The 27485-nt window shown below is 42.4% G+C and overlaps 1 protein-coding gene across 8 annotated transcripts in view; it reads right to left on the bottom strand.

Moving 5' to 3' along the window:
- The window catches only part of tead1b (TEA domain family member 1b), a 166970-nt gene extending 146458 nt beyond the window's left edge, over nt 1–20512 (bottom strand). For 4 of the 8 annotated variants that reach the window (XM_060940968.1, XM_060940969.1, XM_060940970.1 and 1 more), the window contains exon 1: nt 20294–20510. The gene's annotated coding sequence lies outside the window, so the exon portion shown is untranslated. Of the gene's footprint in view, nt 1–20293 lie in introns of all 8 variants that reach the window. The other 4 variants (XM_060940971.1, XM_060940973.1, XM_060940967.1 and 1 more) reach the window with 3 other exon arrangements.
- Between the last annotated feature and the right edge of the window lie 6973 nt (nt 20513–27485).

Here is a 27485-nt window from a genome sequence, read left to right as displayed (position 1 = left end):
AATAAAACTAATTTGTACACACAGAAGGCACGATTTCCTCGCATACTCGCAGCCATCTTCTTCTTCCTGTTGTGTGTGTGTTCCTGTGAGTGCTTCACGCCGGGTAGAGGAAGGGGTTTATGCGCATGCATCCTACTTCTTCTATTGTTCTGGTGTCTCCGATGGGACCGTCTTACAGCGTACGTAGAGGTGTGGCATGTGTATTGCATCGTTTTCAGCAAGTGTTGCGTTGCCATATGTACCTGATATTTTACTGATCCGTTGCCCATGTGGACGTGATATTTTTTTAAATAAAATCTCGTTGCCGTTGTCGTGTGGATGTAGCCTGAAAGGCTACCAAAACTTCATTAGATATTCTTCACGCATATTTACAAGAGAAAAACATACCAACGGACATCGAAAAACTGGAAAAGAGACATGTCGAAGACGTAAAACTTCCACGCTAGCGAATGACTGTGACAATTTGTAAACGAACATGGCCGCCAGGTTCGCTTCGTTAAAAACGGAAGATTTTGAGAGAATTTTGAAAGAGAAAGACTCATTGAACACCCAAAAGGAATGTGTATGTATAATAATAATAATGGGGCGGCACGGTGGTGTAGTGGTTAGCGCTGTCGCCTCACAGCAAGAAGGTCCGGGTTCGAGCCCCGGGGCCGGCGAGGGCCTTTCTGTGCGGAGTTTGCATGTTCTCCCCGTGTCCGCGTGGGTTTCCTCCGGGTGCTCCGGTTTCCCCCACAGTCCAAAGACATGCAGGTTAGGTTAACTGGTGACTCTAAATTGACCGTAGGTGTGAATGTGAGTGTGAATGGTTGTCTGTGTCTATGTGTCAGCCCTGTGATGACCTGGCGACTTGTCCAGGGTGTACCCCGCCTTTCGCCCGTAGTCAGCTGGGATAGGCTCCAGCTTGCCTGCAACCCTGTAGAAGGATAAAGCGGCTAGAGATAATGAGATGAGATAATAATAATAATAATAAAGTGTATTGGCTAACTTTTTTTGAGCACTGCCTCTCAGGAAGCACTCGCCAAACCTGTTGAACACTCGCCACATGTATCAGGTCCATACATGACTTAATTGGGGAGGTCATTTTGGCAACTGTTCATAAAGTATTCTTAAAGCATATATGCAGAACCATGGCCTCACTTTCGTTTATAAATGCTTTGAGACCTCAAGAATGGCACAGGAATAGTTTTAAGTGTGAACGATAAATCTAATATAGTAATTTTTACAATTAAAGTGATTCATATAGGTAGCGACCTGAGTGAATGGCCTTGACGTCCGTAACGTCACAACAGGAAGTCTATCGGTCTCATCGCCATTTCCGCTATACCAAAACACAGAGCTGACTATACGCTGTAATATTGGCTGGCTTTTTTTTCATGGTCGATCAGATATATTCCATTCAGCGACTCGTCTTCGACTCGTTCAATATCGTGCTAGCTGAATGGAATATATCTGATATACCATGAAAAAAAAAAAAAACATCTGATATTATTTAATTATTTCACAGTGAGGTGGTTTTCAACAACTGTTGTTGATTATTTTCCCAAAACAGCACACTTGATAGATAGATAGATAGATAGATAGACAGACAGACAGACAGACAGACAGACAGCTTGGTCCCAAGCTTGGAAATTGTTCTGTTACAGCATCAGGTTATCATATATATATTACGCCTTACGCCCGCAGACGGGTAAACACAGTTTTTGTCTCTTCTCTCTCTGAAGTACCCTTCTCCTTTCAAACACAAGAACTCTCTTCTTGGTATGAAGCACTTGCATGTGACGTCACAGCCGATCCAGATTGTGACAGACGCCATCTTGTCGGTCAAACGCCATATTCCACCTTCTACTTCTGGTTCTACTTCTGCTTTTACTTCTACCTTTTCTTCTGGAAAACCCTACTATATACACAATTCTACTACAACGGCTGCGGCTACAAGCTCTCCCTACCTGTGCACGTTTTTTATGTTTTTTGTGTGTATTTTTGCGTGTTGTTCGTCTGTACCGGACTTCAATATCCACTACAACCGTATGGACTTACTGGACATTGGTTTCCAGCAGAAAATGACGGTTTGTAGCGATTTCCATCGCATGCACAACATTCCGGACGAGATAGCGAGACCAGCGGGGTCTCTGTGGATTGTTATCGGAAGCAAAGCGAAGGAGGCGGCGCCGGGAGCGGAAGCAAAAGCGAGGCTGCAGAGCCGGCCTGTTGACTAAGCTCAGAAAACAACCACTCAAATCTCCACTACTAAGCCTCTACCTCTCCAACGCCAGATCCATGTAAACAAGACGGACTATTTGGAATTACAGCTGGAATTACCTTATTCTATTCTATAATCGGCTGGTCAGTGCTATACTCAATACTTAAGTGACTTACCCGTTCAATGAGGATTCTTGTTTACAAGATGCCACATCTGAGTTGCTGACAAATCCTGAATTTCTGTAAAGATAACTGTCCAGAGATTTATAAGCACGCAGTGCTTCACCACTGAACAGCGAGGGAAAGTTAATGAGGTAATTATACACGTCCGGGTATTCCGCTGGCAGTTCAAAATCCGGTCGTGAAAACTCCGTCCGGTAAGCCATAAGGGTCACTAATCTGTAGATCGTTTATTTTAGACATATATCTAGTTATCTGTTCATTAGAAAAATGAGCCATGTAGTCCGTCGGTTGAAATTGATCCATTCTGTACACGAGTGCAGCAGTATTCAGCGGTGTTTTTGACCGACAAGATGGCGGTTGTGTACTTTCCGGTCACGTGACTGCAAGATCGCTATAGTTTCCACAAACAGTCTCAGTTAGTCTCCGCCGCTCCTGCCTATAGTTGACGGAAGATTGCCGACTATTAAGGACATCCCCACGAGTGCGTTTTTGCAAGTGTCTTTGAAACGGCGCTTCGGTCGACCAACTGGGTGAGAACCATGAACTAGTTCACCGTACATCAGTTGTTTGGGTGCTCTAGTGTCGTCCATCTGGCAAATATGTCCGAGCTGACGTAGACGGCTTCTTATTAACATGGGTTCGATGTCTTCAACACCTGCGCACTTTAACCTTTTCATTGCTTACAAAATGATCCCATTTGATGTTGAAGATGAGGCACAGATGACGCTGTTGTATTGTTGCCTGACATCGTGCTGATACAATGTCCATGTTTGACTGCCGTACATTAGAAGCGGCATTAAGCATTGGTGGTACACAACGATTTTGGTTGAAGTTGTTAGATCATGGGAGTCAAACGCCTTTTTCCGCAGTCGACCAAACGCGCACGACATTGCTTGAATGCGAGACGCGAGTTCCACTTTTGTAGAGCAATCACTGGCAACGTAGCTGTACTTGAAGCAGGTGACAGTAGCTAATTTGGTACCATCTATAAAGAACTCAGCTCGGTCCCCAATGCACATGGTCTCTGTTTTGGTTGTGTTAATGCGCAGACTTACCCATACACTTTGCGAGGTCGTTGTAGGATGTCAACATAGACCGCAAGCCTTCTGGTGCATCACTGAAACTGATCAAGTTATCAGAGATGCGAAAAATATTCTGTACTTATTGACCCAGTCATATAATGTGTCCCACGTTTTCTTATTAAAAGCATTTTATTCAGCATTCTTGTAAGTGCCAAAGAAAGAAATGTCAGAAGTCCCCTGCGTAGCACAAAACTAGGCTACGTACAGTAATACGCATCGTGTATCCAGAAAATGTCCAGAGAATGTTTTGCCATTTTTCATAATCTTTAACACTTCGACAAGACCCATTACAAATACAAACAGCAAAGTGCTAATCCTTTATTACCTCGCCCAGGACGGAGTCCACCAGGGGACGAGGTATTGTTTTCGGTGGGGTTTCTTTCTTTCTTTGTTAATGATATTACAGGAAAACGGCTGGACCAAGCTTCATGAAACTTTCAGGATAGATGGGCATTGTTCTCAAATAGAACCTCCAACATTTTGAGGATCAAGGTCAAGATCACCAAAAAGATCAAAATCGTTTTTTCATATTCATTCAGATGCGTTCCGAATCGGCCGAGAGCAGCGCGGCGCGTTCCGAATCGGCCGAGAGCAGCACGCTGTGCGAATGAGAATCAGAACCATGTTTATTGGCCAAGTATGTTCACACACAAGGTGAAAATCAAGGTCAAGGTCACCAAAAAGGTCAAAATCGTTTTTTCGCAACATCTTCCTTCATATTCATCATAAGTGCTACTGGGTGAGGTTTGTTTTGTCTGGCAACACTTATTATACAAGTGAAGGCAAGACAGCAAATTACACTTCCAAAAAAAAAAAAAGCACGTTGTTAAAGCCAAAGTGTACCCGGGACATCCAACTGCACATTTATATTCACATTTACTACCAGTTTCACCTTTTTATGGCAATTCTGCTTTAAAGCGACCGCAGTCACAAACAGCACCAGCGACACGGGGTTTACTCAGATCCCCTCTGATCATTCGCTAACACACAATGGCCAATGTTCTATAATGCATCCTCCCAGTCATACATGCACCACGAAGCCGTATTCATCATGATACGATCGTGAAAGAGGAAAAATCTTTTCCTTGTTACGCTGTGACATGATTCAAATTTCACAGAGACAAAATCGACGATCAAGTCATCGTCCAATACAACAAAATGCAAGCTGAAAGGCTGAAACGTGCACCACAAAACATTCGCCTAGTTTGTGCTGCTGAATGCTGAATGAATTACAGAGAGGAAAAAAAAAGAACAAAAGAAGGTTCTCAAGGTTCTCAAGCTAAACAGTAACGTGGTGTGTGTGTGTATTACAGGTTCTGCAATATTCTCAGCCAAATGTGTACAGTAGTGCAGTCATAATTCTCAAGGTTTAAAGCCTATTATTAACTGTGCAACCCATTAACTCACTTTAATCAACATTCACAGTTAATTGACTCTCTATTAAGCTAAATAACTAACCTTCATTAGCTTTTTTGGGGGGGGAGACAGCACTCACCACGTTTTGAGAATTAGATCTGTGAAAGCGGCTAACCTTGAGGAGCAGTCCACAGAAGAACTAGTGTACATTCTTAATGCCAGCAGACAAAGCATCTGCAGGAATGTGTGTGTACATGCACCTCTATGAGAACATCTAACAGACACACACATATGCATTTCATAATATAATTCAAATACAAAATTAAAAAAGCAAAAAGGGGGGGGGGGGGGGGGGGGGGGGTCAGACTGAAGCCCCATATGCACCACTGGGAAAAAAATAAATATCGCCAGAGTCTAAGTTCGGAGGAAAACAAGATGAAGCCAGGTCTGCTTGGAACACTTAATTATGCTTAATAATGTGCAATCATATCAGTTTAATTCCCCTTCACAAATGCCAGCCCTGAGACTGTATTAAATCATTGTAAAAACCTTGTAATGCAAATGGAAAATTGATTTCGAAATGACAAACAACCTCAAGTGACCTCAAGGGCGAGCGGCTTTCAAGTCTGCAAAACCTTCAGTTTAGATTTTAGATGACTGTTCTAGATACGTCTGTGGCAGCCTGGGAAAAACCTTCATCTGCTCGCAAGTTGACTTTTTCTACTCCATGTACAAATTTGAAAGCATCAGTGAAGATGCTTCTGTTCTGTCTTCAATTTAACACAAACGTTTTCAAGACAAATGATATTACCAGCAACAACATGTCAGAAGGCGAGCACACCTTCATGAAATTGTGAAAGTACAAGGTTGTTAATCAAGGGCTGTAACTCTGGTAAAATGCAAGCAAATTGAACAAAATAACAATATGCGTACTACCGACATACCGACAAGAATCTTGCCGAGTTTCGTGAAATTCCTCCAAAAATTGCGAGAGGAGCTGATTTCAGAAGGTGAGCACCCTTCCTGGGACAGACAAGCAGACAGGCAGGTGGCAAGGTGGTGTAGTGGTTAGCACGGTTGCCTCACAGCAAGAAGGTTCTGGGTTTGAACCCGGCGGCCGGCGAGGGCCTTTCTGTGTGGAGTTTGCATGTTCTCCCCGTGTCTGTGTGGGTTTCCCCCACAGTCCAAAGACATGCGGTTAGGTTAATATGGGACGGCCTTGGGCTGAGGCGCCCTTGAGCGAGGTACCTAACTCCCAACTGCTCCCTGGGCACTGTTAGCATGGCTGCCCACTACTCTGGGTATGTGTGTGTTCACTGCTTCAGATGGGTTAAATGCAGAGAGGAAATTTCACAAGTGTGTGATGAATAAAGTTGTGCTTTCTTTCTTTCTTTCTTTCTTTCTTTCTTTCAACTTGCGTACAAGAGTGCTCTGAGTGCACAATACCCCCCACTGGAAACTATGCCATAACTCTGGTAAAATGCGACTGAATTGAATGAAATTGCAACATGTGTATTAGCAACATAGAACAAAGAATCCTGCCAAGTTTTATGAAATTCCTCCAAAAATTGAGAGAGGAGTTGATTTCAGAAGGTGAGTACCCTTCCCAGGATGGACGGACATCGCCACGACATAATTCCCCTTCGGGCCTTTCGGCCAGCAGGGGATAAAAATTGTGAGGGAAGTTGATTTCAGAAAGTAAGCACACCTTGATGAAATTGCCAAAGTACAAGTTTGTTAATAATCAAGGGCATAACTCTGGTAAAATTTGCCCAAATTAAACAAAATTTCAATCTATGTATAACTGTCATATAACAAGGCCTTTTGCCAAGTTTGGTGAAATTCCTCCACAAACTGTGAGAGGAGTTGATTTCAGAAGAACGTACAGCGTCACGAAATTGTCAAAGTACAAATTATTTAATCAAGGGTCAAAACTCTGGGAAAATTTTCACAAACGAAATTAAATTGCAATATGCGTATTACTGTCATATAACAAGGCCTTTTACCAAGTTTTGAGAAATTTGTCCAAAAATCATGAGGAGTTGATGTCAGAAAGCGAGCACACCTTCATGAAATTGTGAAAGTGCAGGGTTGTTAATCAAGGGCTGTAAGGGCCTCTGCATGCTCTTGCGACAAGGCTTTCGCAGATAGCTTTTCGCAGACAGTTGTAATTTATCGTTGAGCGGGGAGTAATAGGCGTGCGCGATGTTATTCACCGCCACAATGCAAGGGGGCGCAAAGTCGCGAAATCGCTAGGAGTAGTTGGTGGGTGTGGTTAGTGGAGTGTTTATCCTCCGGTTACTTATAATGACTAGAACTGGAGTCGTATAGATGTACGTACTTCCTCACTTCCTCGATCAACCGCTCTTCGTGCTGCTCCATCTTCGCTCGTGTTTTTAAAAATGGTGGTCGTGAAAACAAACCAAACCGGGAAAGTAGGGAAGCGGAAGTGCGTGTACAGCGGATGTAGAGTGGACCAATCAGAGCCCTCTTGTCTGCGACGCTGTCTGCGAGGCTTCTGCGGTGGTCACAATTTTTGGGAGGTGCGCGCAGAGCGTCTGCGAAGGGGGGGGCTACGCAGACACCATCTGCGACGCCATCTGCGAGGACTGCGTTGTCAGCATAAATTGGCCTTAACTCTGGTAAAATGCAACCGAATTGAACAAAATAACAATATGCGTACATATAACAAGGCCTTTTGCCAAGTTTGGTGAAATTCCTCCAAAAATTGTGAGAGGAGTTGATTTCAGAAGGAAAACACGCTCTCATGAAACTATCAAAGTGTAATTTTGTTAATCAAGGGCTGTAACTCTGGAAAAATGCGACCGCATTTAACAAAATTACAATATGCGTATTACCGACATATAACAAAGAATCCTGCCGAGTTTCGTGAAATTCTTCCAAAAATTGTGAGAGGAAGGTGAGCACCCTTCCCGGGACGGACGGATAGACGGACGGATATCGCCACGACATAATCCCCCTTCGGGCCTTTCAGCCAGCGGGGGATAAAAAGCAGAAATCTTCGAAATATTCACATGAATTTCAGAATTTCTTAGTATTTCGTACATCCCCTTGTTTTGCCTGAATGACTGTGCATTTGGGTTCTGTGTTGGGTTCTACTGATCCGTGTTAGAGCGAATCCATAGGAGTGGCGCAACAGAAAAGCATTTGGCGAGTGTGAGTTCAAATCAAAATAAATACATTTCCAAAGTTGCGCTCTCAGGGGGTCTGTGTGCTGAGGTGGGTGGATAACGTGTTCCTCCGAGTTGCTCTGTGTTCACTGCCCCTTACGCTGCATGAGCAGGCAGCTTGAGTAGATGCAGTGGACTGGCGTCACGTACCTCGGAGGAAGAATGTGACAGTTAAACGTTCACCCTTCTTGGTTGGTAGCTGTTGTGTGATAGGGGAGAGCTGTCCGGTGGGTTTAATCGGCCGTGACTAAATTAGGGAGAAAATCGGAGGGAAAAATCCATCTGAGTATGGTCTGAATACATGCCGCGATAAAAGGGAGAATTTTGCACAAATTATGGTCATGGCAAATATCACAGATTTGCCTCGAATTTATGCAACAGCTTGAATGTTGAATAGTTGAACAGGATGCTGTGCATTTCCTATTTTTGTTTTCTTTTTCCCATAGCCGGCAAGGGCCATAGGGGCACCACTGAGCACATTAACAGTCCATCGTTGGTATTTCTAGGGGATTTAAACATGGTGGAGCCCATCCCTCTCCAAGCTTGACCAATGGGCGATTTAGAGCCACCAATTAGCCTAACCTGCATGTCTTTGGACTGTGGGGGAAACCGGAGCACCCGGAGAAAACCCACGGGGAGAACATGCAAACTCCACACAGAAAGGCCCTCGCCGGCCACGGGGCTCGAACCCAGGACCTTCTTGGGATGAGGCGACAGCGCTAACCACCATACCACCATTTTAAATTTTAAAAATTTCCAGTTTTAAATTTTAGAAAATTCCAGATTTTCCAAGTGGTTTCACACTTTTGGACCACATGCATAGATTTCAGAAAATACAGCACCGGTCAAAAGTTTGTACACCCCTATTCATTCATAGGTTTTTCTGTATTGTGAGTATTTTCTACATTGTAGAAAAATACTGAAGATATCAAAACTATGAAATAACATCTGGAACATATATGGAATTATGTGGCAAACAAAAAAAAATGTGTTAAAAAAAGTTTCACATTTTAGATTCTTCAGCGTAGCCAGCGTTTACCTTGATGACGCTTTGTACGCTATTGCCATTATCTTAACCAGCTTCATGAGGCAGTCACCTGGAATGCTTTTCAATTAACCGCTGTGCCTCGTCAAAAGTTAATTAGTGGACGAGTTTCTTGCCTTCTTAATGCGCTTGAGATCAAACAATAAATAATACAAATACACTAAATAGCCCTATTCCACAACTGTAATCCATGTCAAGAAACCGCTTAACTAAGTAAAGAGAAACGACAGCCATCATTACTTTAAGACGAAGTATTTTAATTAATAGTAATAATAAAGAAAAAACATGGAATTCGAAGGTGTGTCCAAACTTTTTTTTTTAAATATTTTTTTGGGGCTTTTTTCACCTTTATTGGATAGGACAGTGTAGAGACAGGACATGAGCGGAAGAGAGAGACGGGGAGGGATCGGGAAATGACCTCGGGTCGGAATCGAACCCGGGTCCCCGGATTTATGGTATGGCGCGTTAGCCACCTGAGCCACGATGCCCCTGTGTGTCCAAACTTTTGACTGATACTGTACATATTTACCTGAATCGAAATATCTTTACTTGTGGTTGAGATCCACACAAATTAAAAGTGAAAAAGGAGATTATGAAGACTGTATTTCAATTCCACTGAAAGATGTCTCATCCATGTCTACATTTAAATCCGTTTATAGGGGAAAAAACACATTACTGCCACGTTTAAGAGAAGTATAACTTTACACTGAGAAATGAGTTGTCACTGATTATCCGCATCACCCACACCAGTCTGTCTCATTACCTGAGGTAAAGTCAATCGCAGCATTTAAACCCGAGCCTCATCGCTGCTTCTTCGCCGTTCACGCTAACATTGGTGTAAGTTGGCTAATCAGTGATTAATTTACTCAGATCTGCTCCGTTGGCTAACTTTCATGAGATCTTTGAAGCATTTTGTCCAATACCATCTGCACAGAGAGCGTAAGCGCTCTTCTCTGTTTCGATGATGTTGTGATGGCACCAGAGCATCGCAGCATTTTTGAGAACAATCTGAACTGATTAAGTTCATGTCTCGTCTACTATGACACACAGCGACCCAGCAAGAACGGTAAAGGGCGAAATCACATCGCTAGCCAGGTTCAGATGTCTTTTAAAGCGATTTATCAGGGAAATTTTGAAATTACGGGGTTATGAAACGTCATCATTAGACATCAATACAAGATGTTCTAGACGAAAAAAAAAATGAAGCGGACTTTAGTGTAAAAAGCATGTCAAAAGTTCTTATATCAGTCCGTTGGGCCATTTCCCCAGGTGCGACCGTACTGGATTAGCCAGATATATGGATGGATTAGGAGACGAAAACGAGGGAGGTGCTGTGTGACGTAGGATTCCGCACGTCCTCCTCATTCCGTCCTGGATCTAAGATGTTTGGCCGAGTGGCTTTATCGAGTAAAGTGAGAAAACTTTACTCCAAGAAAAAGCAGCAAATTGTGCAGTGAACACTGTACAGAAGATTGTTTTGTGGAGGACGTATATGAAAAAAATCACTAGGGAGAAGCGAGACATGAGGCAGAAACGATGACTGAAGCCAGAAGCGACCTCGACTTTTTCACCACAAAACACCGACACCGGCAGCACGACAGCGTACCATGTCACGCATCAAACAGATGGAAGGTAAGCAGGTAAAAATTTTTAAATAAACAGGCAATAAATGAGCCACTACTTTATTTTGATTCCTGTTCTAATCCTGCATTGCCATAATTTTTGTAGAGAAATGCAAACAATTTGGCCGAGAAGTCACGCTCAACCATAATATTATACTAGTCTAGTATTGCATGTACTTGTACACCTCCGTTGTGCTCGCGGAAAATAACATCACACACGATTGAGTTATGTCGGCCTCCCTGACAAAAAATAGTCCTGTCTATTTTCATCACTTCCATTCATGGTTATATCGTTAAAGGAGAACTGAAGGCAAATTTTTTACAACCCCGATTCCAAAAAAGTTGGGACAAAGAACAAACTGTAAATAAAAACAGAATGCAATAATTTACAAATCTCAAAAACTGATATTGTATTCACAATAGAACAGAGACAACATATCAAATGTCGAAAGTGAGACATTTTGAAATTTCATGCCAAATATTGCCTCATTTGAAATTTCATGACAGCAACACATCTCAAAAAAGTTGGGACAGGGGCAATAAGAGGCTGGAACAGTTAAAGGTACAAAAAAGGAACAGCTGGAGGACCAAATTGCAACTCATTAGGTCAATTGGCAATAGGTCATTAACATGACTGGGTATAAACAGAGCATCTTGGAGTGGCAGCGGCTCTCAGAAGTAAAGATGGGAAGAGGATCACCAATCCCCCTAATTCTGCGCCGACAAATAGTGGAGCAATATCAGAAAGGAGTTCGACAGTGTAAAATTGCAAAGAGTTTGAACATATCATCATCTACAGTGCATAATATCATCAAAAGATTCAGAGAATCTGGAAGAATCTCTGTGCGTAAGGGTCAAGGCCGGAAAACCATACTGGGTGCCCGTGATCTTCGGGCCCTTAGACGGCACTGCATCACATACAGGCAGGCTTCTGTATTGGAAATCACAAAATGGGCTCAGGAATATTTCCAGAGAACATTATCTGTGAACACAATTCACCGTGCCGTCCGCCGTTGCCAGCTAAAACTCTATAGTTCAAAGAAGAAGCCATATCTAAACATGATCCAGAAGCGCAGACGTCTTCTCTGGGCCAAGGCTCATTTAAAATGGACTGTGGCAAAGTGGAAAACTGTTCTGTGGTCAGACGAATCAAAATTTGAAGTTCTTTATGGAAATCAGGGACACCGTGTCATTCGGACTAAAGAGGAGAAGGACGACCCAAGTTGTTATCAGCGCTCAGTTCAGAAGCCTGCATCTCTGATGGTATGGGGTTGCATTAGTGTGTGTGGCATGGGCAGCTTACACATCTGGAAAGACACCATCAATGCTGAAAGGTATATCCAGGTTCTAGAGCAACATATGCTCCCATACAGACGACATTTCTTTCAGGGAAGACCTTGCATTTTCCAACATGACAATGCCAAACCACATACTGCATCAATTACAGCATCATGGCTGCGTAGAAGAAGGGTCCGGGTACTGAACTGGCCAGCCTGCAGTCCAGATCTTTCACCCATAGAAAACATTTGGCGCATCATAAAATGGAAGATACGACAAAAAAGACCTAAGACAGTTGAGCAACTAGAATCCTACATTAGACAAGAATGGGTTAACATTCCTATCCCTAAACTTGAGCAACTTGTCTCCTCAGTCTCCAGACGTTTACAGACTGTTGTAAAGAGAAAAGGGGATGTCTCACAGTGGTAAACATGGCCTTGTCCCAACTTTTTTGAGATGTGTTGTTGTCATGAAATTTAAAATCACCTAATTTTTCTCTTTAAATGATACATTTTCTCAGTTTAAACATTTGATACGTCATCTATGTTCTATTCTGAATAAAATATGGAATTTTGAAACTTCCACATCATTGCGTTCCGTTTTTATTTACAATTTGTACTTTGTCCCAACTTTTTTGGAATCGGGGTTGTATTATCAAAATTCTCATTTTATTAAATATAGGAATGCATTTTTGATAGCTATTTTGTCACTGCTAAAGCAAGTTATGAGTGTTTGAAATATGCTCTGTAATATCTCAGTCCATATGTCAAAGCAACGGCCGTAAACGAGATTCGTTGAGACCTGTGCGAGACATCGTAGGACGGAAGTAAAAGGTACGGCAGAAATCAAAGTGACCAACATCTGCCAACGTTGTAAAAAGACGCGCGGGCCCTCTTTCGAATGCTGATGTAATCAAGCCGGAAGTTTTGTTTGTTTTGATGGCAAACGGGAAAGTTTGAAAAAAGTTGGCAGTAATCATCATTTAAACTCGTTTTTGTACAATATTTCGGTTGGAAAAGTTTTCAAAATGGCAGCACTGACACCTGGCTGACACGTCACGTTTCGAAGTCTCGCACAAGTCTCGTGAAGATCGCGCGGATAAGCGACGCCTGCCGTGGACCAAACGATCTAAATCCAACATGGCTAAAAACTGAATAGGCCGATAAGTATAATATTTAATTGCAATTAGTTGCCAATATGAGTCACGATATAAGGTTACTAAAACCGAAAGCGTAACTGAATAACACGTTAATTAAGAAATAAAGCAAGTTTAAAAATGACTTCAGTTCTCCTTTAAGAACAAATTCAACATGCAGCCTTTTTATAAAGGACAGACGTAAAGACCGACTTTTAGCTCAATTTGTTTATTTGCGAGATATGTCCTTTAAGGGTCGCCTTAAAGGAACAGTCCACCGTATTTCCATAATGAAATATGCTCTTACCTGAATTGAGACGAGCTGCTCCGTACCTCTCCGAGCTTTGCGCGACCTCCCAGTCAGTCAGACGCAGTCAGACGCGCTGTCACTCCTGTTAGCAATGTAGCTAGGCTCAGCATGGCCAATGGTATTTTTTGGGGCTGTAGTTCGATGCGACCAAACTCTTCCGCGTTTTTCCTGTTTACATAGGTTTATATGACCAGTGATATGAAACAAGTTCAGTTACACAAATTGAAACATAGCGATTTTCTATGCTATGGAAAGTCCGCACTATAATGACAGGCATACTAACACCTTCTGCGCGCTTCGGCAGCACATTGATATCTGAGCTCCGTATCAATGCGCTGCCGAAGCGCGCAGAAGGTGTTAGTACGCCTGTCATTATAGTGCGGACTTTCCATAGCATAGAAAATCGCTACGTTTCAATTTGTGTAACTGAACTTGTTTCATATCACTGGTCATATAAACCTATGTAAACAGGAAAAACGCGGAAGAGTTTGGTCGCATCTAACTACAGCCCCAAAAAATACCATTGGCCATGCTGAGCCTAGCTACATTGCTAACAGGAGTGACAGCGCGTCTGACTGCGTCTGACTAACTGGGAGGTCGCACAAAGCTCGGATAGGTACGGAGCAGCTCGTCTCAATTCAGGTAAGAGCATATTTCATTATGGAAATACGGTGGACTGTTCCTTTAAAGAAAAGATGTGAATTTGAAAATGTAAAAATTCTCATTAAAACAGAAAACCAGTGCAACAGTTGAGCTCAGAGTGGTCTTCGACCAAAGCCCACGGCTTACATGTACACCATTATTGAATTTTCTAGTGTAACACTAGCCTTATATGCAATAGTTTCCAACTACCTCGAATGTCATCTTGTATTAGAAACCTACATGAGGCCTTAACGCCAAGTGAAACAAAAATCAGAAAATGTGTGTTCGCTTCTGGAAAGAGTGAACAAATCTCAGAATGTTTAAAACCACTTTTGATCAGTTCGGACCTTTATTTAGACCAGCTGCCTTCATTGCTGGGAAATGTGCTGATGAAAAAGGACAGGAATAGCATCCGTCCTGCACATCCACCAAAATATAATATGAAACTCAAAATTGGGGGGTCGGAGGGGGATTCCTGTCTCATTCGGCCCACAATTATGTCAAGGTTTACAATCAGCATCTTCCAAGTCGTTTAATACTTTCCATCCCTTTTTTTTAGCCCACCGATCTCTCTGATTCTGCTCCGACCGCAGATACGTTCTAATAGGAAATGATGTGGATGGTGAATAAAGCAGACAGGACGTGGCTGTTTGTGTTGGGATCCGTCCCAGCAGAGTTGAGCAGTTCACGTTGTCCTGTGACCGCAGGACGGGAGGAAAAGCGAGTTAGCTGCTTCTAAAAGCGGCGCGGACGCTTGTGTGTGGTTCATTCATACGTGTTGAGGTAAACCCTGGGCTCTTTGCATACAGCCATTATGAAATCTATTTGTTGCTTGCTGCTCACTAAGTGGACAGGAATGATTTCAAATCAATAAAAGAACAGGCGCAGATGAAGGAGTGCCACAAATGCCGCTCGCTTGCTTTTACATTCAGTTCAGATTATCAGAGTGATTTGCTCGCTTGTATTATCTTACTTTTATATGACAGAACTGCTGAATTCATGGATCTGATTGGTCAGAAGGCAGTGACTAATCTTCTCTAACCGCAATATCTATACTTCAAATCGCAGGTTTTATTTTTAGAATAATAATGCACACCTTCTCATACGTTACCGTTTCTGTAGTAAAAACGCATTCATAAGAACCTTGAGAATTGAAGCCTGACAATAACCGGACTATTAAAAGACAAATGGATCCATGTTGTTCTGGTGAAGCTGTCAGTAAGAACACGTTTATAATTCACAAAAGAAGACTTCAGTGCTTTAAGTTTTCCATTGTGAGGGAAGATTTCAAGACAGACCTCTACGCTTTGCGATTCCGCATTTACTTGACAACCTGAGTTTTGTAAAATTATTTTTAGCGTCAAGAAAGCGAGAAAAATAAGAGAGAGGATGTGGGGATTGTTTATAGCTGTTATAATGAAAATCATAACAGGAACTAACCGGTTTCGTGGGCATTCCATAACATTAAATGGAACTACAAAGTAATAAATTATCACGTGTATAAATATATATTTTCTATCCACATTCACTGGATATGAGCGATCACGCGCTCTGATTGGCTACTCTACTACTAGGCTATCAGCTCATATACCGTGAGTAGAGAAAAACAAAAATGGCCGAGCGTGCTGCTGAACCAACCGAGGACGAAATAAAAACTACTCGAAAACGAAACCACAAAAATACAAAAAAATAAAAATAAATTATGGAATGAAAGTATTTGATGGGAAGAACGTATCTTTTTTATTTTTCAAGAATTATTATCATCGCATTTTTCACAAACTGCTACTGTCATTTTGCCGGTTTGTTTACATTCTAAGCGGAAATTATTTTGTCGGATGTTTTGCATTAAGAATTTATTTATCGAATTTGCAAAAAAAAAAAATGCTCCGTTTCTCAAAATCCAGGGAATGTGGATAGAATAAAACAGTTATTCCACTCAATGGAGTCGTACATGAGCTGATAGCCGACCAGGCGCAGATCAGTTCATGTACGACTCGATTGCGTGGAATAACTGTTAAATGTACTTGTTGGCAAACTGTTACAGTATAAGAGGAATAAAACACCTCCGGACATGCTGGCTTAGGAAAATAATAAACGTCAGGGTTGTAAAAGTAGGTTTGCTTTGCGTAGAGCTGCATCACATCATCTCTTCATTGATCATTTTCATTGAACAGAGTGGCCCCAGAGAGTCTTTTCCTTACAAATGACTTATAATGTCTTCATAATGCAGTCAATGACATGATTTTGATTCAGGATCGTCTAGAGAACTTGTAGTAACGATGCAAATTCGAACAGCACACGTTCTCCACTGGTATCACTGGAGGAATTTCAGTATGGATAGAGACTGACTCAGGAGTGCTTTCTGACAAACCTGTAATCTGACTTGGGGGAAAAAACATGGCGGCGGCACTATTATTATTATTAGAGCACCAAGTTCACAAAGATGAACCTAAACTTGGATATGTACTAATCACGCCTTGAGTTTATTTAAAGACTGAAAAAAAAACAAAAAAACACTTTCACCAAAAGCAAATTCATGCTGAGCAACAAACAGCTGGCAACTGAAATATGAGGCGTATTAAAATGCCATTGATAAGTTAAGTGAGTAGATATCTTATCTGAAGCATACAGGAGCCATATGGTGCCACGGCCAGTGCCGCCTGTTGCTGGCATAACAATGGCCTGGTGTAGACAGCGAGCGCCAGCCGCGGCTTGACAAATGGTTGTTAGCCTGCATCCTGGAAGCATTAAGAGTAACGTTCATATTTGCATTTTTTCCCCTTACAGGTGCAGAAGGCGACTAAACCAGATGTCAACTTGAGCACAGCACTGTTTGCCTTCTGCAGCTCAACAGCCTAGCGCACGCACACACACACACTTCTCCCTGGCTCAGCAACAGGAAAGACAATAGGGTCTCTCTGTGTTGCGTCCATTCCCCCACAATCCTCCTTTCCCAGAGGTAACCCAATCCACTATGTCAGAGCAATGCACCTATTCTCTTCCCATTTCACAAGTGAAAGACTGCATTCTTTTTCCCCCTCTAACCATGCTCACAAGCACCACTCAGTCATAAAACACCGAAACGAAGGACGTTTTCACCTCCTGATTCGGATTTATTATTAAACTGTCTCCCAAAAAGAAAAACGCAATGTGTTGATATTGCATCGCAGCGCAAGGGGTCCAAGCACTATTTCATTTCAAGACTGCAATTCGCTCTGAAGGATAAGTATCCGATCACCTAATATTTAAGAAACATAACCATGTGATTCACGGCCTATTTTCCCTCAGATTTGTGTCAAATAAGAGAAATATCGCACATACGGCAGCTTTAAAACAGGCAAACGAATTTTCGAACACTGTAGCCTAAATCGGCGTAAGGTATCAGATACAATACATACCGTATCCTAATATTACAGTACATGACATCACACTGCATCACTAAAGCATTACATAATACTTACATATTATAATAAAAAGTAGTACGTAAACAAATAGTGAGCAAATACTAGCGTAGCTTTTCTGTCTTTTTTTTTTTTTTCAGTATAAGACCGCTTCGGCTTTATTTCCTGAAGTGAAAAAAAAAGATGCTATACTAATAAATACACTAAAGAAAAAAATACCAAATCGTACCTTTCCTTGCCGCTTCAGTGGCTCTCTCAAGGGTAAATATTTTGTACCTTTAGTGCGTATCTTTTACCAAAGCTGTATGAAGTGTATCTTTAAAGTATTAATCGAAAATTAAAGGTACATCTGTGATCCTAAACATGCAACGATGGTCAAAGTACTTGACAATTTTTTTTAAACGGGCAAACAACTACAATAATGCTACCATGTAAATGATGAATACAAAGCAGATACAGGTACAAAAGACGTACTGTACAGGTTACCACTCCAACGACAAGGAAGAGTACAGTTTAGTGTATGGCGAGTGTACTATAACACCCATACACTGTTCTGCGCTCGAGACAAATCGCATTTGATCATGTTTTGTGCATAAACACGTAAAAACTCTCCACGAACACAGAACCAGCTTACTGCTTCGATAACGATGGCGTCTCTCTTTCCGTCTGCATGCTTTCAAAGCCATCAGCATGTGCAAGCCAATAACGCACAACTCGCATGTTCAACAGGTTCTCTCAGCGCTTCAGCTAAAAACCTATCCCGTACTGGTGCTAAACCATATTTATCCATCTGTTCGTTCCTATCTCAAAGAGCACGTTTGCTTTCCAAGATAAGGTCACGTCAGGGGTCAAGTCTCAATCTGTTTACTGTAGTCAATGATGACGGCCCAGTTACAGGAGACAAACAACACATTGTGTCTTGCTGGACTTTCTTTCTTTTTTTTAAATAAAGGCCACAGTGAAATATAAGGCAATAATTAACTGTGAGAAAGGAAGCTTAGTCCTAAATCGCACAATAGTGGAACTTGTTTTCAGAAAGCTGTGCAAGTGGGACAGTAATGCAAGTCCTCTTCACGGAGTATTGCCTTTAAGAGCTCGACAGGGATTGCAAAATGAGATATTAGGATATAGATACTCAATTAAATATGTAATTAAAGCTTTGTTTTACTTTCTTTAAAATATCCCTTGAGAAAGTGAGTGAGTGAATAGGAGTACTGGAGCACTGAATTTGGTTTAATGAAGTGTTGATTCTTCGAATAAAAATTTCCATTTTCCAATAAAACACTTTAAGTCAAGTTGCTGGGTTAAAATCAGGATAAATTCAGTGAAATAAAACCAACGAGCTGAGTTCATTCAGCTTCAAGGAACACTGAAGACAGGAAAGTGCAAAGCTAAGCATTAGCTTAGTAAAAAAAAAAAAAAAAAGACCTTAGCATCTACTAATGCTAACTATACACTCCTTTTTTTTTTTTTAAGTAAACTTTGAATTTCACGAATTGTATCCTGTCCACATTAACTGTGCGTATGTGAAGAAAATTTCCTTCAATTTTCTAGCAAAGCTTGTGAAAACAGTGACACTTTATCAGATTTTATTTTAAATGTTAGCCAAAGTGCTACTCTTTTACACAAATGTCAGCCACACACACACAATGTGTACTCCATTATTTTTATTCCTCCACAAGCAGCGTCTTGTCAATTCAATGTCATTTTATTAGCAGCAATGAAGAAAAGAAAAGATAATGTTTCGACATTATTAAAGAAGACAAGGCGGGTAAATCCCAACAAAGGAACTGACAAACCGAAGCGGTTTATTCCTGAGTGTAAATAAATAACGCGCTGTTTGTTTGTTTGTTTATCTGATGCAGAAATCTTACTACTGAGTTTAAACATGTTTGAAATACAACGTCGTTAAAAGTTGTAAACAGCGCTCCTGAGGAAAAGTTTGAGGAAAAGAAGAAAAAAAAAAACCACAACACCAGCGATTATTAATTCGCCGGCTGAATAAATACCGTAAGTGTCGCTATGGAAACGGGTCGTGTTTTGTTTTTACGACCTTTAACAGAAAGCTTGCGTAAGGCGTGCAACCAGTTTGCTGTTAAATGTTAATAAGAGTGGTGGAGGAGGAGGAGGAGGAGGAGAAGAAGAAGGAAGCAGGAGAAAGAGGAGGAGAAAGAGGAGGAAAAAAAAGGGCAAAAGGAAATGTGTAAGCTACTTACGGTGAGGATTTTACAACAACAAGAAGAACAACAAGAACAAGAAGAAGAAAAACAGCAAAGACGCGAAAGCAACAAGTCTCTCCCCCTCTCTCTCTCTCTCTCTCCCACCGGCGCTGTTTTCTTTTCGCACCGCTTTGAAAAGGAGCTCTGCAACTTCCGGCAGGGCGAACTAGTACAGGAGAGACAAAACAGCAACATTTTGGATCCGTCATCCTGTCCAGATCATTCACTCTGCGAGGAACACGGAGCGGGGCTTGAACCCAACCACTTCCGGAGGCTTTAGTGCTGGGAAATGGCGCGCGAGCCGCTTCTTGCGCACAAAAAAATGTGAAAAATGCCAAAAATCCGCGTGTCCGTGTCCGGCGGGTTATTACACTACAGCACCGAGGCAAAGTGAAAGCAGCAGCAGCAGCCTGTTAGAGCAGAAGAGGGGAAGAAAAAAAAAAAAAAGCAAGCCCACTACTGGACTAGTGAACTAAATCCGTGTGAAAACACTTTCAGCCCGTCCTTCTGTCTCTGCCTGTTTGGTTTTCTCCCTAAAACTGCACCAGATTTCTTTAATAAGCGCACACACAGCCGACAAGTTTACACACACACTGCTGTTATTTTATTAACATTTAATAAACTTACCTTCACGTCCGTTTAATCGATATATTTTAACAGCTCCGCCCCTTTTTTTTCTTCTAATATATGAGAATGTTTTTTGTTTTGTTTGTTTGTTTGTTTTTTTGGGCAAAGTGCGGTAAAGTTATTGTGGCGGTTCAGGGCCGGGCGGGAATGCGAGCGCGCGGATCGCCGACACACCGAGAGATGCGAAGAATGCGCGGAATGAGAGCAGGAATGAAATGAACGCAAGGCGTCGGGTTCGCGCGAGAGGGCGGAGCCACAGGGTGGCGTCATCCGTCCACAGCCCGGAGCCCAGAGAATGGGGCGTGGCCACGTCCATACGGATGACTTCACAGGACAACGTCGGCGGTGTGGTCCAATAGGAGCGGCGCTGAGGCGCGCGCTTCCTGCACCGTTCAAATGACGGCGCTTTGAGCTTTTTTTTTTATTATTATTTTATTTTATTTTATTTAAATCAGCAGCAGTTCAGTTTAAGAAGCTAGGTCAGTGTAAATAAATGGATAAACGAATAAATAAAAAAATAAGATCAGCATAAATAGTCTCAATAGAGAGTTAATACATTAGATTAAAATGGGAAACTCTCAGGAATGGATGGAGAAATGATTCCCCAGTCGTGTGATATACAGTACACTACCGTTCAAAAGTTTGGGGTCACTTTGAAATGTCCTTATTTTTGAAAGAAAAGCACTGTTCTTTTCAATGAAGATCACTTTTAACTAATCAGAAATACACTATACATTGCTAATGGGGCGGCATGGTGGTGTAGTAGTTAGCACTGTCGCCTCACAGCAAGAAGGTCCTGGGTTCGAGCCCCGTGGCTGGCGAAGGCCTTTCTGTGCGGAGTTTGCATGTTCTCCCCGTGTCCGTGTGGGTTTCCTCCGGGTGCTCCAGTTTCCCCCACAGTCCAAAGACATGCAGGTTAGGTCAACTGGTGACTCTAAATTGACCGTAGGTGTGAATGTGAGTGTGAATGGTTGTCTGTGTCTATGTGTCAGCCCTGTGATGACCTGGCGACTTGTCCAGGGTGTACCCCGCCTTTCGCCCGTAGTCAGCTGGGATAGGCTCCAGCTTGCCTGCGACCCTGTAGAACAGGATAAAGCGGCTAGAGATGATGAGATGAGATGAGAGACATTGCTAATGTGGTAAATGACTATTCTAGCTGCAAATGTCTGGTTTTTGGTGCAATATCTCCATAGGTGTATAGAGGCCCATTTCCAGCAACTCTCACTCCAGTGTTCTAATGGTACAATGTGTTTGCTCATTGCCTCAGAAGGCTAATGGATGATTAGAAAACCCTTGTACAATCATGTTAGCACAGCTGAAAACAGTTGAGCTCTTTAGAGAAGCTATAAAACTGACCTTCCTTTGAGCAGATTGAGTTTCTGGAGCATCACATTTGTGGGGTCGATTAAATGCTCAAAATGGCCAGAAAAATGTCTTGACTATATTTTCTATTCATTTTACAACTTATGGTGGGAAATAAAAGTGTGACTTTTCATGGAAAACACAAAATTGTCTGGGTGACCCCAAACTTTTGAATGGTAGTGTACATACAGAGACCCTAAAGTACTGACAGATAGTTATTATGATTATCCATCCATCCATCCATTATCTGTAGCCGCTTATCCTGTTCTACAGGGTCGGAGGAGCCTATCCTAGCTGACTATGGGCGAGAGATGGGGTACACCCTGGACAAGTCGGCAGGTTATCGCAGGACTGACACACAGAGACAAATGTGAATTCACACCTACGGTCAGTTAGCCTAAGCTGCATGTAACTAACCACTACACCACCGTGCCACCCTACTACTACTACTATTATTATTATGGCGGTGTAGTGGTTAGCACTGTCGCCTCACAGCAAGAAGGTCCTGGGTTCGAGCCCAGAGGCCGGCGAGGGCCTTTCTGTGTCGAATTTGCATGTTGTCCCCGTGTCTCTGGGTGCTCCAGTTTCCCATACAGTCCAAAAACATGCAGATTAGGCTAACTGGTGGCTCTAAATTGACCATAGGTGTGAATGTGAGTGTGAATGGTTGTTTGTCTCTATGGCCCTGTCCACACGGCAACGGATTCAGGTGAATCTAATAAAATTTTTATCGTTTCGGCCTGGCGTCCACACGGCACCGGCGTTTTGGGTGCCCCAAAATGAAATCTTTTGAGAACAGGTTCCAGAGTGGAAAAATCTGGCAACAGCACTGTTGCGATGGCGTCACAACCACATGACAATCCCGCCAGCAAAAATAGGGAAAAAAAAAGGAGCGATCTCACCTCTTCAGATGTTGGTTTAAGTCCGACAATACATTCCTCAAAAAGGGCGTAGAAGAACAAAGTAATCCATCAACGTGTAGCATTCAATTTATTCCGGACCATTAAAGAATTCTGGAGGATATCAGAATGTTGGCGTACCGGCTTCCATCTACCCCCGTTCATTCCTCTCTCTCTCCATCTACCCCGTTCATTCCTCTTTCCACGTCTCCATTCAAAAAACGAGCACATGATTTAAAGGGACTATAGCCATAGGACAGGGAGTGAGAAGGTGTGCACGTGTGACAGTGACAGGGAAGAACCTAGGCTCATGCTCGCCCTGAATTTCTCTTAAAGTGAAGGCAGAAGAATGTTCAGTGCCTGGCCAGGCTTTCTATGTATTAATTTACATAGACATTTTAATATGAAATATAAATAAGTGTCTTAGACAATAGATACTATTTTACGCTACTGACAAATAATCAAAACTTTATGTGGCTGATGCTACAGAAGAAGGGGTTTATGCGCATGCGTCTACTTCTATTGTTCTGGTGTCTCCGATGGGACCATCTTACAGCGCACGTAGAGGTGTGGCATGTGTATTGCATCGTTTTTAGCAAGCGTTGCGTTGCCATATGAACCTGAAATTTTACTTATCTGTTGCCCATGTGGACGCGATATTTAAAAAAAAAATCTTGTTGCCGTTGTCGTGTGGATGTAGCCTATATGTCAGCCCTGTGATGTCTACCCCGCCTCTCACCCATAGTCAGCTGGGATAGGTTCCAGCTCGCCTGCGATCCTGTAGAACAGGATAAGCGGCTACAGATAATGGATGGCTGGATTATTGTTGTCGTATGCAGACAAGTTAAGAACAAGTTAATAATAAGATAATAACTTGTTCTCACAGGATAAAAGGTGATATATCGAGATATATAGAATATATTACACAGTTGCGCGAAGATGTGAAGTTTACCTTCGAGTGGTGAATATATAGCCTATTTCACCAGTTAATGAAGCAAACGAGTGATATATTTTTCAACAAGAGAAGATAAACTTCATATCTTCACGCCACCATGTAATGTTCTTCATGTTATGTGGACACATCCACACACACACAAAAAAAAAAGCAAGTTGATCAAAAGAATTTTAATTTTGTACCGGTTCGCCATTTTGACAACGCACGTCTAGTCAGTGGGAAAACACTAGGAGTGACATCATCACAGTGAAATATCAGGAATTATTCTATCCACATTCACTGGATATGAGCAATCGCGCACTCTGTTTGGCTACTCTACGACTAGGATATCAGCTCATATACCGTGAGTAGAGAAAAACAAAATGGCGGAGTGTGTTGCTGAACCACCCGAGGATGAAATAAAAACTCTACTCAAAAACAAAACCCCCAAAAATAAAAAAAAAGGATTTACTGGTAAGAACATATCTTTTTTTATTTTCAAGAATTATTATTATCGCATTTTTCACAAGTTGCTCCTGTCATTTCGCCGGTTTGTTTACATCCTAAGCAAAAATGATTTTATCAGATGTTTTGTAAAAAGTTTTTATCTCATCTCATTATCTCTAGCCGCTTTATCCTGTTCTACAGGGTTGCAGGAGCCTATCCCAGCTGACTACGGGCGAAAGGCGGGGTACACCCTGGACAAGTCGCCAGGTCATCACAGGGCTGACACATAGACACAGACAACCATTCACACTCACATTCACACCTACGGTCAATTTAGAGTCACCAGTTAACCTAACCTGCATGTCTTTGGACTGTGGGGGAAACCGGAGCACCCGGAGGAAGCCCACGCGGACACGGGGAGAACATGCAAACTCCACACAGAAAGGCCCTCGCCGGCCACGGGGCTCGAACCCGGACCTTCTTGCTGTGAGGCGACAGCGCTAACCACTACACCACTGTGCTGCTGTTTTTATTTATCAAATTTGCAAAAAATAAAAATAAAAATGCTCTGTTTCTCAAAATCCAGTGAATGTGGATATGATAAAACAGTTATTCCACTCAGTCTTGTCGTACGTTGCTCACAGCCAACTTCACATTCCGTGCCTCATCGGCTATCAGCTCATGTACAACTCGATTTCATGGAATAACTGTTAAATATGTCACTCAGGTCCGTGATGTATTTCGTATAAAAAATGCGAGTTTTTCAACACAAGAAGATAAACTTCATATCTTCAAGCCAAGTTGAGATTTTCTTTGTATTATATAGACACACTTACAAACAAGTAGTACCCAAATGTATCAAAACAATTCATCGATTTCCTCACGAGTGACAGCTAGAGATTTATGTCACGGTTTTGGTTCTCCATATCCCGGATGGAGCTCATATGAAAAACATATGTGGTGTATTCCCCAGTAAAACACTTTTTTCCATGAAATCTAAATAAATATCACCTTTCAGGACTTTCAGAGACTCCGTAGATATATCAAATGACCCAATGCACAACTTTTTCTCGCCAGCCACGAAATGTTTTCAAAAATAGACTGATGTGTAGGTTTAACATGACTGGCTGTGTTTCTGATAAAATTCTTTATAATGGGAAGTTTTGCAGTTTTGTTTTAAACACTTGTGCTAGTACAGTAATTGTTCAGTAAAAACAGTCTGCATTCTAAAAATAATCAGCCTATCTTTTAGGGGTGTTATTAGTTATGCACTGATGGGACATTTCTCAAACTGGGGGCCAGGGACACCCAGGGGTCTCTGAAGCATAACCAAGAGATCAGAATATTTATTTATTTATTTATTTATTTTGGGGCGGCACGGTGGTGTAGTGGTTAGCGCTGTCGCCTCACAGCAAGAAGGTCCGGGTTCGAGCCCCGTGGCCAGCGAGGGCCTTTCTTTGCGGAGTTTGCATGTTCTCCTCGTGTCCGCGTGGGTTTCCTCCGGGTGCTCCGGTTTCCCCTACAGTCCAAAGACATGCAGGTTAGGTTAACTGGTGACTCTAAATTGACCGTAGGTGTGAATGTGAGTGTGAATGGTTGTCTGTGTCTATGTGTCAGCCCTGTGATGACCTGGCGACTTGTCCAGGGTGTACCCCGCCTTTCGCCCGTAGTCAGCTGGGATAGGCTCCAGCTTGCCTGCGACCCTGTAGAAGGATAAAGCGGCTAGAGATAATGAGATGAGATGAGATGAGATTGATTTAGAATCACACTGCTGGGTCTCACCCTGATGAGGATTGGTTCCCTTTTGAGTCTCGTTTCTCGTCTTGATGTCTCGGGGAGTTCTTCTTTGCCACGGTCACTTCTCTTGAGGGAAAAATTAAAATTAAAATGATATCCAGATTTCTGTAAAGCTGCTTTGTGATAATGTCTATTGTTAAAAGTGCGATATAAATTAAAATGTAATTGAATGTATAATAATAATAAGAAGAAGAAGATTTTCTTATTAGTAGTAGGAGTAGTAATAATAATAATAATAATAATAATAATGAAATATGGGCGGCACGGTGGTGTAGTGGTTAGCGCTGTCGCCTCACAGCAAGAAGGTTCGAGCCCCGGGGCCGATGAGGGCCTTTCTGTGCGGAGTTTGCATGTTCTCCCCGTGTCCGCGTGGGTTTCCTCCGGGTGCTCCGGTTTCCCCCACAGTCCAAAGACATGCAGGTTAGGTTAACTGGTGACTCTAAATTGACCGTAGGTGTGAATGTGAGTGTGAATGGTTGTCTGTGTCTATGTGTCAGCCCTGTGATGACCTGGTGACTTGTCCAGGGTGTACCCCGCCTTTCGCCCGTAGTCAGCTGGGATAGGCTCCAGCTTGCCTGCGACCCTGTAGAACAGGATAAAGCGGCTAGAGATAATGAGATGAGATAATAATAATAATAATCTTTATTCATAAAAAATACACATTTACAGAGAAAATTTCAAACAATTGTTTCCTGATACAAATTGAACAATGCATAGTCTGTATTTAAAAATAGATAGATAGATAGAATAAAAAAATGTTGTTAAAAGTTATTATTATTATTATTATCATCATTATTGCCTTGCCTATGGTCCCCGTCATCTCTGCTGATGGGGAACTCTCACATGATGTCTGTCACGGCACCTTTCTCGTCGCAGGGTTTGTTGTGCCTCAGACAGGACGCGGCCTTTCTTAGTCTGAGCATGCCAGGCAACTCGGTCGGTAGTAAGTTGGTACCAGGAGTCCGGATCAAAACCGAATGTCTTTAGGTCTTCCTTGACACAGTCCTTCCAGTGTTTTTTGGGTCTGCCTCTGCCTCTCTTTCCTTCAGCAAGTTCCCCGAACAACATCTGTTTTGGTATGAGGGTGTCCTCCATTCGACACACATGCCCAAGCCACCTTAGTCTGTTGTTGCTAACCATTGTATTATATCTCATCTCATCTCATTATCTCTAGCCGCTTTATCCTTCTACAGGGTCGCAGGCAAGCTGGAGCCTATCCCAGCTGACTACGGGCGAAAGGCGGGGTACACCCTGGACAAGTTGCCAGGTCATCACAGGGCTGACACATAGACACAGACAACCATTCACACTCACATTCACACCTACGGTCAATTTAGAGTCACCAGTTAACCTAACCTGCATGTCTTTGGACTGTGGGGGAAACCGGAGCACCCGGAGGAAACCCACGCGGACACGGGGAGAACATGCAAACTCCGCACAGAAAGGCCCTCGCCAGCCACGGGGCTCGAACCTGGACCTTCTTGCTGTGAGGCGACAGCGCTAACCACTACACCACCGTGCCGCCTTGTATTATTATATAATAATAATAATAATAATGACAGATAATGAGGCAGGAAAAGAGAGATGGTTGTGGCTTAAAGGAACCGGAATAAACCGTGAAACTGAATCATTAATTTTAGCAGCCCAAAAACAAGCAACAAGAACCAATGTTATCAAGGCAAAGATTGATAAAACACAGGAAGAGAGCAGGTTGTGTGGAGAGGTAAACGAAACAGTGAATCGCACTGTAAAT

Source organism: Neoarius graeffei, chromosome 15, assembly GCF_027579695.1.
Source record: "Neoarius graeffei isolate fNeoGra1 chromosome 15, fNeoGra1.pri, whole genome shotgun sequence".
Classification (NCBI taxonomy): Eukaryota; Metazoa; Chordata; class Actinopteri; order Siluriformes; family Ariidae; genus Neoarius; species Neoarius graeffei.
Note: the sequence above shows the minus strand (reverse complement) of the source record. Positions and strands in the feature narration are given on the sequence as shown.